This window comes from Sinocyclocheilus grahami, unplaced genomic scaffold, assembly GCF_001515645.1.
Source record: "Sinocyclocheilus grahami isolate Dianchi unplaced genomic scaffold, SAMN03320097.WGS_v1.1 scaffold678.1, whole genome shotgun sequence".
NCBI classification, from domain to species: Eukaryota; Metazoa; Chordata; class Actinopteri; order Cypriniformes; family Cyprinidae; genus Sinocyclocheilus; species Sinocyclocheilus grahami.
This window is the reverse complement of record NW_015505857.1, coordinates 573970-589753: the sequence shown is the minus strand read 5'-3', so window position 1 is coordinate 589753 and position 15784 is coordinate 573970. Positions and strand designations below refer to the sequence as shown.

General features: G+C 37.0%; 1 pseudogene; it reads left to right on the top strand.

Moving 5' to 3' along the window:
• Positions 1-2873: 2873 nt before the first annotated feature.
• Positions 2874-15784, top strand: part of LOC107559204 (uncharacterized) — a 17733-nt pseudogene continuing 4822 nt past the window's right edge.

Below are 15784 nucleotides of genomic sequence, written 5' to 3'. Positions count from 1 at the left end.
AGTACACAGCAGAGGAACACATCTTCAATGACTTTACACCCAACTGAACTACAGCACAACCAGAGCCGAGAATTCAATCTTTTCAAGACTGTGAAGAATGAGCCATTCAAGGACTTCCTCGTACCACCTGCAGGGCAACCCGCAAAGACGCCATTTGAAGCTAAACGGAGACATTTAAACGGACAAACTATAGATGAAACCTGCTATGATTACCCTACTTTTAAAGCATACATTTGATTTAAACTATAGATCTACATAATATTCACATAGGGGACATATTGTATTAGCCCTACAGTTAAATCATGAAATACTATTTAAACCTATAACATTTACCTGTTTTATCTCACAATTCTGACTTTTTTTTCTTGCAAAAGCAAAGTTTATATCTCCTAGTTCGGACTTTATAACTTGATTCAACTCAACAATTGCGAGTTTGTCCATTCTGAGGAAAAACAGCCAGATGTGTGGGATTATAAACCCATGATTCTGAGCCGAGGGGAAAAGAGAGAATGACGAGTTGATTTTTCTTACCAGAATTGTGAGATATAATCTGGGGATTGCAAGAAAAAAGTCAGAATTTTGACATATAAACTCAAAATTACTTTTTTTATTATTTTATTCCCTGGCTTCCGTAGACTGCTACGTTAAAATTGGCATTTTCTGCCACCAGATAGGTTCCGCCCACAAAAAACCATTGTACGGTCCACACACTTGGCCCAAGGAAGGTATCCAGTGGTGGATGAAGGTCACTTGCGTGTTCGGTCTTTTCAGCGCGCAGTTATTCAATTTAGGTTTAACTAAAATCTGACTCCATTTTATTATCTAATCTGACTCCATTTTAGTATTACCTCGAATTTAGGTTGAAAGGCAAATTGGTTGTTTGTCGGTCTCTAATTATTCTGACATTTGATTATTCTAGTTAACTCTTTACTTTGTATTTTCTCGTTCATTAGGAATCTCTGTTATTTAGGATGCCTCATGGCAGCCGCTATGCGTGGGCTCCACGACCACAAAACTCGCCAGTCTGAACCTTATTCAGAGGTTTGTGGCTAATACTATTTAATATACCTTAAATAGTAGGTCTGTTTAGCCCCCTACAGTTACCCATGTAATACTCAAACATTAATCAGCGGTTCTTCTAGACCCCCTTGTCTAGTATAGCTAATATAACTTCGTACAACTTAATTAACTCTGAAATCATATACATGGTTAACGTAACTGAGTACAGCTTAAACTAAGGTCCAGCGGTTAGTCATAAACCCATGGCCTCACCTGATGTGCCCATGCTATGCACATAACCCTGGACGCAGTTTTGCGGAAGCATACTCCTTCACTTAATCTACTTGAGGAATAAGTTCAAGAAAAGTTAAGAATAAATCAAATATAACAATTTATTATTTGTCAGGTAAACTTGTATCAATTCAAAGATATCAAATTAATACAAGACATCAAATTCTCAAAGACAAATCTAAGAGTAAGATGCATACCTGTCTTTTAGAAAAATACATAGTACAGAGTGTGTGGACACACTTCACACTACGGGTTTTCTGGTTACAGAATCGCGCCGACCCTTTTGCTGCAATCCTTTAAATACAAAACCAAGATAAAACATCCCCCAAGTGGAGGCATGTACAAACAATTGGTATCTGGGTGGCAAGTTTACACCTCAATGGGAAACCGAAGGTAATTTGCATGGACTGACTCTCTACAGTAATCAAAGTATCTCTTAATTCTTAGGATCTGTATTATCTTTTTAGTCTACTTTTGTAAGATTAAGACCATTGTACCACTCGCCCTGATACTATTCAAATGATACCACACATGACTGTAAATCTTATTTGCATTCATATAGAACATTATACTATTGACCATTCTGAGTGAATCCAGTGGAGGGAGCAGATGAAAAGGCACTGATGCATATGTGAGAGAGGCGTTTCCTGCACCACCCCTCTGTGGGGTGTCTTGAAGATGCCAGTGTATGGTTTGTTTCTCAGGAGATCAAAGTATCTGAGTTTCTTTTATCCTTACACCGTCATCACTGTTTGCAAACACTGAAATTGGTCTATAGAACCCATTATAATATGCTGTCTTCAGTGGATGTGCAAATCCCCGACAGTAAACCTCATTCTGTTTATGACGTACTGACACATAGTTCAAATGCTTTGCAGCGGTCGCTTTGTCGTGTCCAGTGTAGACAGCCTCACGCTGTTGTGGTGCGACAACTGCAGGTGTGTGATAACTCAGAAACGTGTGAATTCAGGTTCTGTTGTTGCTCTGTTGTTCTGTATCCTTCTGACAATTCGGGAGTTTTGCGTGACGTCGACCTGTGAATGCAGACACGAGGGCTAGATTGTGGTTACATTACACTGAAATCCGAGCGCGTCCTTGACTACCTCTGGACCAGGACACGCTGATCAGATACCATTCCCATCAGAAGCGCGTTTACACTTGTCTTTTCAATGTGCATGTGGATCCGGTGCAAGTGTAAACGCAGCCATATACAAGCGGGAACAAAATTAGTTACTATGGAAACTAACAAGGCGTGGGTGTGGTCCAATGAATGTCTATGGCAACTAATGAGCAGTGGCGCAAAAACGAGGTATGCAGTGCATAGGGGTGCCACACATAGGGGGGCGCCATTTTGCCAAAATCATTCTAATATAAAGTTATGTATTTATTAAAAACTTAAGACGCAGAACGGCTGTATCTCTTTGCGACCACAACAAACAGGAGACTTTTCAGACGCGCACTTCAGCTTTCCCTCAGGTACAGGTACATGCTTTGCAATGATTTGTATCGTGAAAAGCGCTAGACAAATAAACTTGAATTGAATAGATCTCCACAAATCATGTGAATGGCATTTTAGTGCCAGAATGCCTAATTTTACCGAAAGGCAGCAAGTGTGCTTCCTTCAGGGTCCTTTGCTGCCTCCACCTCGTTTACGGTCTGTGAAACACAGCCAGGCCACAAACTTTGTTTAGTTTGAGATCCCACTAGAGAGGCTCCCAAAGTGTCCTTACACAAACCTTTAGCTCCGGCAACAGAGCCCCTGCTAAAAAACTTTTTTCTTGCCACTCGCCATTCTCAAGGGAATTGAACGGGTGTTCTTTTATAAGCTAATGACATTGTAACAAAGTTCGTAGTTCGGGAAGAAGGAGGCGGGAACCGGCGAACGTTTAAAGACTTTAATAAAATAAACACAAAATTAAAGTAAAGCAGCAGCCCCTCACGGACGACTGCCGCACACAAAACACAAAATAAAGTCCAGGCCTGGTCCTCTCTCGTCTTTCACTGTCGTCACTCCTCCCTTTTATCCTTCCGGAGCTCCTCCATGGGACTCGAGACCGGTGAGTGGTGCAGGTGTCGCTCATTATCAATTACTCCACCGGCCTCGCTCTGTTCCCACGGCTCTCGGCCCCGCCCCCACTCGTCACAGACATTAATTAAAGGGTGTTTATAAATATATGTTTCACATTTATAATTTCACATCTGGAACAGTGGTGTGCGAATTTATTTCCCATACGCTTATTTTTCTGAATCACATGTACACACATTTCAGAAATGATCACAAGCTCAAATGTAGGACGGTTGCTACGAAACAATTGATATGGTATTACCATGTTACAAGAGACGCACGCATCTCTCAGACAAAGAAACCTGATGCACCCATCTACTTTTCAGCTTTAAATGTTCTATGACAGAGGGGCAAAAGGGGAGTTGTCATTCATATTAGTAGCAAGACAAGGACAAAGTTGGCAGATATATCGTTGTAGTATGTTTTGGATATAGATATTGCTATTGACCTGTTTCAGTGATTTTATTTTATTTGCTTGTTTTTATGTTAACACCATACATGCTTTGATAAAGTGCACTTGCAACAGTTGTGAAAGTTAGGCTTATGAGTTTGATGCTCTGTAATCACACAGCGACGTAAGTGAAGGGAGTCTTCCGCGTCAGTCCTGAAGAGCTGCAACCTGCCGTTGAGTTCGGCTTGACCAGTGAAAAAGGTGTGATTTCAGGCAGAAAGAAGTCTCTTTGTTTCAAAGCGGACTCGTTTGCATGATCAGTGTGGGCTGAGAGTTTGGTATCCCTTTATACTCTGATTAATATAACAATTGGAGAAAATAAGAAAGAGACATTATTATGCATTGAATAAGAAAACTGAAAAATGTCTCTCTTTACGCCAACAGGCGATGAGGTGGGCGTGCTCCTGGGGTCAAATGTCACACGGGACTGACAGGCAGGACTCAGCAGAGAGCTTCCATCCATCTTTCTGAATTCTGACAGGATAGAGCAGGAAAGCAGGTTATTTTCAGATATATAACCTCTTAGCGTTTCCCCAAAAGAGTTACAGGATTTCACAGAGCTAATGATTTGACAGAAGTGTCTTTCAGCTGTATATTACATGAGTATGTGTCGCCTGAGAATCCCATGACCTTCACGTTACTAGCAGGATGCTTTAGCAGTCCAAACTCCAATGTGTGTTACGCCTTCATTCGTTTAATTACAAACAGCAGTTAGGGGTGGGCGATAAGACCGATACAGAAATTGAATGAAGTGTATAAATAAAACACTGCAGTCTTCACTGTATCAATCAAGCATGAACTGATTCTTATTAAAGATACAGAAGTGATTCAGTCGAGTGCAGTGAGTGATTCACATTAATGACAGACAGCAGCAGGTAAATTAGGCTGCTGTCCCTTTAAGAGGGACTGCACGGATCCAATATACTGAAACACACCTGACTGTTTCCGTTTATTTAACACATAACCGACTGTGTTTATGTGAATACTGCACACGATGGGCATTCTGACATAATTGTATGCTTGCGTCTCAAGCACGAAAGAGATCTGTTTTTGCGATCGCATGCTGTCTGAGAGGTGCTGTGGAAAACACGATATATCTCTAACGATAGACTTTATTCTGCAGTGACGATCAGTGTTGGGGGTAACGCATTACAAGTAGGGTTGGGTACCGAACTCGGTACTTTTAAGGGTACAGACCGAATTGCGTTGGTACTGCTGAGTAACGATTCACGTTAAATCAATCGGTGCCAGATTTCGGTACCTGAGAACGCATCTGGGTGCATAGCATATGCTACAGAGAGAGAAAGAGAGACCCTGTGACGTGAGGTCACCCCTGCAACTCGTTCAAACAACACACAGGGCAAGCCGAAATGTTCTGAAGTGTGGTTACATTTCTAGGGCCACCGAAAATGCGGACGGGATCGTAATCAAACACAGCTGGACTCAAATGAAGGTGTAGAACCATCTCAAGGATGATCAGAAGAAATGGACAGCACCTGAGTTAAATATATGAGTGTCACAGCAAAGGGTCTGAATACTTAGGACCATGTGATATTTCAGTTTTTCTTTTTTAATAAATCTGCAAAAATGTCAACAATTCTGTGTTTTTCTGTCAATATGGGATGCTGTGTGTACATTAATGAGGAAAAAAATTAACTTAAATGATTTTAGCAAATGGCTGCAATATAACATAGAGTGAAAAATTTAAGGGGGTCTGAATACTTTCCGTACCCACTGTATATTTTCAGATACACCACATACATCGCATAACCCATTCTCATACATGTGCTGGCAGCCAGCAAAAATATACCATTATTCCAGCCTCTTTCAATCTCTATAAAGATAGATGCACTTAATATGGGATTATTCTACCTAATGTGGGGCATGACGAGCTAATAGTGAGTGTTAGAGGAGCATCCACCAATTGGGTTTTTTGTTTAACTGAAATTTCAGACTCATCAGCTAAAGTGAAAGTTTACTTGACCTCCAGTACAGTAGGTGCCGGCAATGCTCCTAAGGAGTTATTCGCCATAAAACAAGAAGAAGAAGAAGAATGAATGGGTGTGTCGTGGCGACCATAGACATAATAAATACCTAGACGCCTCATTGGCCGCTTTGAGCCATTGCAGCGATACGGCAACGCGTCCGCCATGTTTGTGAGGCTTTTCTTGTGCTTTACGGGTAAGCTTTTCTTGTGCTTCAGGTCAGAACACAGCTCATTCCCTTTGAAATACTGGAAGAAAATCTAAATAATACATCTTTAAGCACTAATCATTTACCATCAGTGAGAAAATTTAATAAAACCAGCGAATACAAATCAAAAAGTGACACTCTTGGTAGTCTGCTTTTTATTTTGATAGCACTCTATACAGATAAACTCCACAACAAACAATAACAAACGCAACTGACAAACCCTTATGGATCCATTAAAGCTTACAGTTACAGTGGTCAAATATCATGCACTGATACAGTGCACAGTAAAAGTGATATGTAATAATAAAAAGTGTATGTAGTACAAGAAGGCCTGTCACGATAACATCTTTTTGTTGTGAGATATATTGCCCCAGAAATAATTGCGATAAGCGATATTATTGTCATTTTATAAACCATTTTATGCCACTGAATATATAATCATAATGTAACAGCATAATAATGCAAGAAGGCCTACACACTTCCAAATGACAACAAACTATTAATTCTTAAGAATATTTAAATCATGGAAATTAAGTATCAAAATATCAGACACCTTAAAAAACCTGAATAAATAGTAAATAAACATTTTCTAACAAAAAGTGCAAAGTAACAAGTAGAAAAAAAGAAAAATGCACAAAGATTTTTCCATCTACAGATTTTCCCCTGACCTTCTTTTCTCTGTAAAGTAAGGGTGCACACTATTGCTGAGAAACACAAGCACTACTCAGCACTCAGATGTCCATATGCACAAAGGCACAGATCCCTAAACAAGACATATCTGCAGATGAAACTGTTTTTGTAGAATCATCTTTTAAATGTGAACTAGCACCTCATGACTACACCACGTTATGCTCGAGAAGCTGCAGAAGACACAGGCGCAAGTGGAATGCAAAAAACATGGTGACATTAATTTTTATGTAAATATAATGGGTGATATATTGCGTCACCAAAAAATGATTGAGGTCATGTACATATATTGCGCAATAAGTCGATATATTGATTATTGCAACAGGCCTAAGTACAAGTTGTAGTAAAGTGAATAATATAAAAAGCGAGTACAACAGTATATAATAGATTTATAATAGAATAAATTATATGTATAATACCATAATAAATAGATGAATAATAGCAAGTAGAATATGTAATATCAAGGGTGGAATAATACAGAATAGACAATAATGAAGAATAAATTAATAGTAAATTCTAAAGTAAAATAAATAATCATGAAATGTAGTTTTATAATAGTATTGTGTAATAATTACTAAACAAAGTAAGAAACAAGTAAGGGGGTGGTTAGAATATGAGCTGTAACTAGTACTGACACAACATTAGGCTGTGGAAGTATAGCCTGCTCTCAGAGAACTAATGCAGAGAACAGGCTTTCTTCAGCTTTCCTTAAGGCTTGCGTTGTCCTGTTTGCAATTGGGTAAAAAGGGGGGGGGGGGATATATATATATAAAAGTCCACAGAATCCTTATAATCTAGTGATGATAAACATACTCTTTGTAAATAAGTAACGTTAGTGAAATGAAAGAGAGATGATTTGGCTCCATCCCTAATCCTGACAGTCTGGCATTGACTAAAGTTGGTTTTACTTCCGTGTTCAATAGCTTAGTTAATATGCCTTTAAAAAGGATACTTACAATTAATTTTCATTACCGACTATAATGAGCAGTACCTACAATCCATTTGTCTGCAGAAGTCGATGTTTTTTAAAAGGCTGAAAAACAGGTGTATGCCTATGGAATGGTGTGAGTCATCACCAGCAGAGGGACCGTCTACAAATTACATGATGCTTCTATTACAAGTTGCTAAAGACTTATTTGAGCTGAAAAGCGCTGCTAGCTTTTATTTAAAACGTTCCAGAGTATGTTGATATATGATACATTTATGATTTATATATTTAATAAACAATTTGTGCCTCAACTGTATTTTTTTTGGTGCTATTACTGTGTTAATTACTGTGGTTTCTTCAGTGACACATTATTAAGTTCAATAGCTTTTAAAAGGCTTGATGGACTGGTCCTGGACACACTGGAAAATCTTAACGTCACCCTAATAAACATACTACAACTCTTTACTGTGCAGAAATTTTCCTTATGTGGTCAATTTGTACTACTTCATAAAAAAGTGTTGTATTGGTTTCTTCAATGACCCACCATTTAGTTCAATAGCTTTTAAAAAGCTCGATGGACTATTCTAGAACATGGTGGAAAATGTTTATTTTAACCTAAAGAACATACTACAAGTCTTTAATGTGCCATTATTTATTCTAGATGTTCAATTTCTATCATCACTGTATTCTATGGGGTTCTTCAATGGCACACCTTCCAGCTCAATATCTTTTGAAGGAAGACACTGACTTACCCAGTACACATTGTATAATATTCATTTTACATTAAATAACACACTACACTTCAGCAACATTTTACTACAGCAAAATTTAAAATGTTTAGCTCAATTGAAAGAACATACTGCAACTCTTTATTGTGCGAGTTATTGCTTTATGCTCCCAGCGTATTGCATTGGTTTCTTCACTGACACCTTACACAGTTCAATAGGTCTCGAAAAAACAGGAAGATTGTAAATTCTTTATTTAGTCTCAAAGACCAAGCTACAATTCTTTATTGTACAAGTTTTTGCTTTATATGCTCCATACCTATTAATGACATTTTGTATGGGATTCTCCATTGACACATGGTCCACTTCAGTAGCTTTAGAAAAAAGGGTCGTAGTGCTCCAGAACGAGTTGGAAAATTGTTTATTTGACCTTATAGAGCATACTCTTCAGTGTACATATATTTGCCTTTTATGTTTTTCTCAATCACACATTATCCACTTCAATAGTTTTTGAAAGGAGTGACCGACTGCTCTAAAACAAGTTGGAAATCCTCATAAATAGTTTACAAAACAAACTATAGTCCAGGTTTTCTTGTCTTTTCATCTCTGTTTTTGTCATTTTGTGTGATACAGAGCTGTGATCCTTATGAGGTATGCAACATTGTTGACAAGGTGTTGAATTAACATAAATATATTATTATGTTTTATGTTTATGCTGTTTTCAGTATTCATATAACATTAAACTCACTCAATATCATAATCCATATTCACTGATCAATATTTAGTCTTGCAGAACTGTCACTGTCCATGGTTCTGAATTTTGTCATGTTATTGAAAAACATGTTTTTTACATTTTCCAATTTGATAAGAAGCTAAGTGCATTGCTTTTTATAGTTGCACTAAAACAAACTCAGTATAGCCTATCACCACAGCACAAAGATTTGTTAATGGAAAGACTTACCTTTTCACAGCTTTTAAGCAAGCCTTGATAATGTGATTAATCAGCTGAATGGCATTTTTGGCCAACATGTCACTGAAGTTTTTAGATGCAAATCGGCATGCTTTGCTGAAATGTGAACATATGCATGTAGTGCACCAGCAGACAAGATGACTTTCCAGGGGGCCCAGTTTATGAAATTGGCCCTCTTTAACTGCTATAGTGGAGGATGGTTTGCTACAATTTGATTGGATGCCAATGGACTAACACAACCAAACGTCCAGTGATATCAGATAAGGAGGCTAAGACAACTACCAGACATCTTGCTTGGCCAAAAAAGGCGATCCCAGCGCCCAGGAGAGGGCATTTTAATTGGACCAAAAGATTCACCTTTTTACCAAAACCCTCCTTTTACTTTCATTCTAAGGCCTAGGCTAAGATGACCATAAATTCCTTTGACCTACAGATGCAGCATGCAATTTTGCTGCCCATGCAGTAACAATGGCTAGAACAAAGGAGATCAAACTTTTCACATTTTTACACCCCTAAAATATAATTGCATGTTTAGTTTTTAATTTCTTTTTCTTTTTTTTTTGTTACAACTGTGTCTTTCTTGTGTTGGTAATCACAAGCCAACTCTCAAAACCCTTTAGATAAACCATCTGATTTCCTTCCTCCAATGCACATAATTTTTCTTATTGTATGATCCATTTGGATCATTTGATATTGTTAAGGTGATATTCCTTAGCTGGTGCCCCGAGGTAAAAGTACGGAGAGGTCATCTGACACACACACACACCTGAGATGATGTGGGACCAAACCCACAGCATCTAGTGTCTTGTGTATGGCATACCACACAATTGGTACCCGTGTGAAGATCACTACATATCTTTGTAACAATGTGAGTAAGTTGCTGTCATATTTTCTTAATAATGATAATGCTAAAAGAAATGAATATCTGTCGTTAACTTTAATGGGGTATTTAAAAATAAAATCTAAAATAATTCTTAATAAAATCTTTTTTATTTTTTAAAAGCTACTTGGAAAAAAACTAATCATGGTTTCATGATTGTGTTTCTTTAAAGAAGCAGGAAGGATATTTAAGAAAGAAAATTGTATTTAATTTAAAGCTTTGAACAACTTTATATGTTTTATATCTATACATAATGGAAAAAATAATATAGATGCTTTAGGTCCGGCTTCGCTACCGTTCGGACGTTTTTGCTTACTGCTTTGTGATTATTGTTTTTATTTTATTTTATGTAAAGCACTTTGAATTACCATTGTGTATGAAATGTGCTATACAAATAAACTTGCCTTGCCTTGCCTAACAATAGCAGCCTCCAAAATAACTGTAGGCCCATTAACAAATATGAACTATGCATAAATCAACCAACTTAGGCTTACTAACCCATTGTTTCACTTTAAACTTGATAAGTTAAGAATTCTCAAAACATTTGAGGAAACTTTTTGCCTCAGAACATTTGAAAAACAAACTAAATTTTTTTTCTTAAGTTTGTAGAGCTTTACAAATTGTGTGACAAGTGGGGTGGGGCTAAGAGACATGGGAGCCGCCAAGCCTCACTTCAGTGGATCTCAGTTGCACCCCACTCATCACAATGATAATTATGTACAGCTTTCTTGCATACACATCACATTCAATCAGATCTTTATAGTTAAGTGCTAGTTAGCAACAGCACACTAGCATGTGCTAATGTAGTTCGCGCTCATTAAACACTTACATGTAAATAGTCAAACAACATGCAGTACATGTAGTCCCAAAGTTTGTCTTTCCATCCTCAACCTAACCACATGCTCTACTCTTCACCACAACGGTAACACTACAAAACCAATATAACAGAAACCTCTGTAAATCCTAACATAACACAACATAAAATCCCTGTGTTCATCTTGTACAAAACACACACAAAATACCACTTAATTACAACATTTATTTTCCTTGTAGTTTGATGCAAAGCAAAAAGACCCCAAAACATGCTTAACTATATTAGCCACAACCAAAACATAATAGAAGGCAACAACTCAATAATCAAATAAAATCAACATTTATTTTATGACATTCAAACCAAATAATTATCAACATAACAAAATCATAAAACATTTAACTGCACAAGGCAAATAAATAAATAAACAAGAAAAATTTAAATTAATAAAGATTACCCTCTTAGGAACATAATGGTATGAACCAATTTCCTGTGACACAGCATAAAGATGACACTGGGACACCAAGTCTCCCTTTTGTTTGCTGATACGTGGAGTGCAGCCACTAACCCCATGGATCAGAGCACCTTAAACCTCAGGTAACTTCAATTGTATAAATAAATTTTTTTTTTAAAAAGTGTGCAATAAAGTCTTTTTAATAAAGTCTAATAAAGTCTTTAACTCCTTTGCTTGTGTGTTGGTTTGGCTTGTGTGTTTGTTGTTAGAGGGTGTCTGTAAAGTACAAATAACAAAATTAAGTAAATTAAGTAAACAATTTGTGAGGCCAAATATGTGGCATTGCCATAAACTCACCCCTTAACTACCAATGAGACCACTTGCAGATCTTACAAATCTTTATGTTGGAATTCTAAGAATGTCTGATTGGAAACTCAAATACCTATTGCATCACAGGTCATTTTAATCATTGAGGCCTCATGACTGGTTGGTTGGGGAGGTAGGGTTTTCTTTGATAAAATTAATTCATTTTGATGAGTGGTCCTCAACCCAGTCCTGGAGGGACCCTTAGTAAAGCATGTTTTGTATGTCCCCCTCTGGCACACCTCATTCAGCTCTTGCAGTCTTAAGGTAACAGATTAAGGAGACTTACAAAATCTGCATTACTAGGGGTCCTCCAGGAATTTGTTGAGAACTACTGATTTTGAAAATAAGGCACAATCCAGTCTGTTCAGTCATACCTGTGAACAATGTTACATTATAATGATCACAAATTCACACTTAAATAAAAAAGAGGTGAAAAATGGGCAATATATGCTCAGTACAGTTAAAATGGTGACTTCAGAATAATTGGTTTATTTATTTGTCATGTGTCACTAAAGAAATCAACACAAAACAGGCCCAAATTTAACAACAGAGGCACAAAATGTTTACAAAAAGTTTTGATGAAATTGTTGTAACTATTTCAAAGTCACTGAAGTGCCTGTCCAAATAAACATTCTGTTTGATGTTGTGTTTTCTGAGTGTTATTAATTACATGATGAATTCAGCACCATGGACAGTGACAGTTCTGCAAAGCTGTAATCTCACTCAGTGCACATAGAGAATGATATTGTGTGAGTGCAATATAAAATGAATGCTAAATATAACAGGAAAACATAAAAGAGAGAATATTAAGTCGGTCCATTCAACAACATTAAGTATGTTCATTAGGCTGTGTCATCTTATATTGAAAACTAAATAATCTAAAAAATGGTATGTTTAAAGTCCAAACAAAGATTTAAATGGAATTAGCTTTTTATTGAGACAACTTAGCTCATTCTGCAGAATCCTTTATTGTGTGTTTTTTTTTTGGTAGTGTTCACATAACATTTTGTGGGAATGTCCCTCTGTGGGAGGTACTACTATCCAGTCAGGACAAACTGGAGCAATCATCTGATGAACAGCGGGTGTTAGATATACCAAAACTTTAAAAGGTGCAATACTGTGGGTTCTTCAGAGCAAAAAAAAAAAAAGAGTAAGAAGACTAAGGTCAAAACCCATCAACTAAAAAAGGACAAGTAGTAAAAAGGACAGATGTATGGGCAGAAGCAGGAGGAAAGGAAGCCGTTGTGTTTCAGTTTTTAAAACCTGATATTTTAAACAGGGACCAGGGATATTCATCTGACATATGGTCAGATGTATCCATTGCTTTATTTGGTGAGGACACAAGAAAGAATCGGCACTGGTTATGGGTCATATGGACCAAAAACCGAAATGGTGTTAGGGACAAACTAGCCATGAACAATCCAAGTGAGCAAACAACACTGGAGCCAGGAGACATTATGACAAATGAAGGTAAATTATTTTGTCTGCCTCTATAATTATGTCATCCAATAGCAATTGTATATAGTGGACCCACAACATATTAAGACACTTTAGCTGTGGCCCAACTTATTGTTAAACAATTATTAATTAATTGCTTTAAGAATCATACTATCAAACCAAATATTATTTGGTCTAACCATGAACAAATGTTAACAGACTGTTTCTAAAAGAAATACATTTTTAGCTTTCTTGTAAATAATAGCATCATGTATTAATCATGGACAAAGATATTCAAACCACTGTTGATACCACACCAGACTTTTAGCTCTATTTACCATGTGTTCCAGAAACAATTATTAATTAATTGCTTTAAGAATCATACTATCAAACCAAATATTATTCGGTCTAACCATGAACAAATGTTAACAGACTGTTTCTAAAAGAAATACATTTTTAGCTTTCTTGTAAATAATAGCATCATGTATTAATCATGGACAAAGATATTCAAACCACTGTTGATACCACACCAGACTTTTATCTCCATTTACCATGTGTTCCAGCATTTATTTATTCTTATATTGTTCAGATTTAATTAAAACAAGTGCTGACCATAAATATCTAATTTTCATGTCAAAATATTCATGAATATACACTTACTGTTCAATCTGATCTACCATAGACACGGTAATGAGTTGGAAAGAGGACACTGAGGCAGATGATATTGTCCAAAATAACATGGATTCACAGGAGGACACAGCAGACCTGGAAAGAGAGAGTTCAACTGAGGATAGTGGTCTAAATAACATTGCCCCAGAGGATACCAGAGTGAACCTGGAAGGAACTGAAACAAGTGAGAATGCACCATTGGGAGATGCTGGTCCAAATATTTACAGGACAGCACAAAAGGTGCGTAAACAGTTTACCATCACTCTTAATAGAAAGGAATGGAACAAAATAAGACCTTCGAAAGATTCCACTAAATTAAGGCCACCCTGGACCCACTATCTCTATAATGTATTTAAAAACGAAAATCCCTGTTGCACTCTATCTTTTAAATATCAGTATTTATACCGTTCGCACAAAATACAGCTACCCGGTTAGCCTGCTGTCTTATACACCAAAGTTGCACATACCCTGTTTATTCAGATCAATCTGTAATGTTATCAAATAAGTGTTAAATGTCCAGATATTTCATTTAATAACAACAATTATGTAATGTGTTGTTGTTGTTGTTGTTAGTAGTAGTATCAGGTTCACAGTAACTTTTGATCAGGCATTACAAACAGCTATCAGCACCGAAGGGAGATTTCTAACACACACAGCGGAGAGATTTCAGCACGGAGAATGAAAACCACACTCAATGACTGAATAAAGTCTTTTTTTATCTGATGGCATTTTCTTATGATAGAGTATACTATATCGATCTACACTTACAGACTTTAAATTTTGGTTACTGGAGACTGTGAACATTCGCGTCCCATACACCGCAAAACCCGGAGTGTCTCTGTGAACTGGAGCGCACACACAGAACACTCCAGCAGAAGCCAGAGCCGTCATCTTTCTCCTTTAATTCTAAATACAGAATAAGAACATACACAAGCAAGGCCATATTGCCAAGTGTCTCCCCTACACATCTCTCTCATGACAGTGACAGCCACACTTTTTATAACAAGGCAGTAAATGAACCAAACCCACCCGAACTAACTTGAACATAAACACAAATAACATTGCTAACGCAAAAACTCAACCATCTTGCTTAATTAACACATAAATCAACTCTAAACAAATACCCATAATGCACCTGACTGCTAGTGCTCACTGCCGGCTCATTACAATACCAAACCATGCACGCAGCAGCCGCTTGCTTTAGTTAAAAATAACAGTGTTCTGTGAATGTTGATGCTTTAATAACGAATACTTATCGGGAGTTACTCTGAAAATGTAATTAAATTACTGATTACGGATTACTCCTTTTAAGAGTAACTTGCCCAACACTGCCCATTAAAAAATCTTTATATCAAGGACCCGATCATGGAACACTGCACAGTTCAAGCGCAGCGTTGAGCTTCTTGAGTCTATTCAGTAAAGAGCGTTTTGATTGGTGGATTAAAAGCTCACCGAGATTGGCTGAACGGAACATCCTCCAAAAAAAAGATATTTATGAGTCTTAACCTGCCAGGAAGGTCTCAAAAATACCGCACACAAATTCAAAGCAGTCCACGCATGTGTGATGATCTGCAAATGCAGATTCAACGATCCATAAATACATGTACCATTATTCATAAATGTGTGATGGAAATTAATTCAAGAACTTGATATATACATATTTGTGTAAACATTTTAAATTTATTTAGGTAAGATGCATTTGTGTGAGCATTTGGGGAAATATTTATGCTTTTACTTGTGTATTTATGAATTGTGTTTTGAATTTACGAATCGGATTTTGTAAATGTAAATTGTGCTGTGCATTTATGAATTTTGTTTTGCAAATGTGTTATTTTTTAGGCCGATCTGGCTCCATACA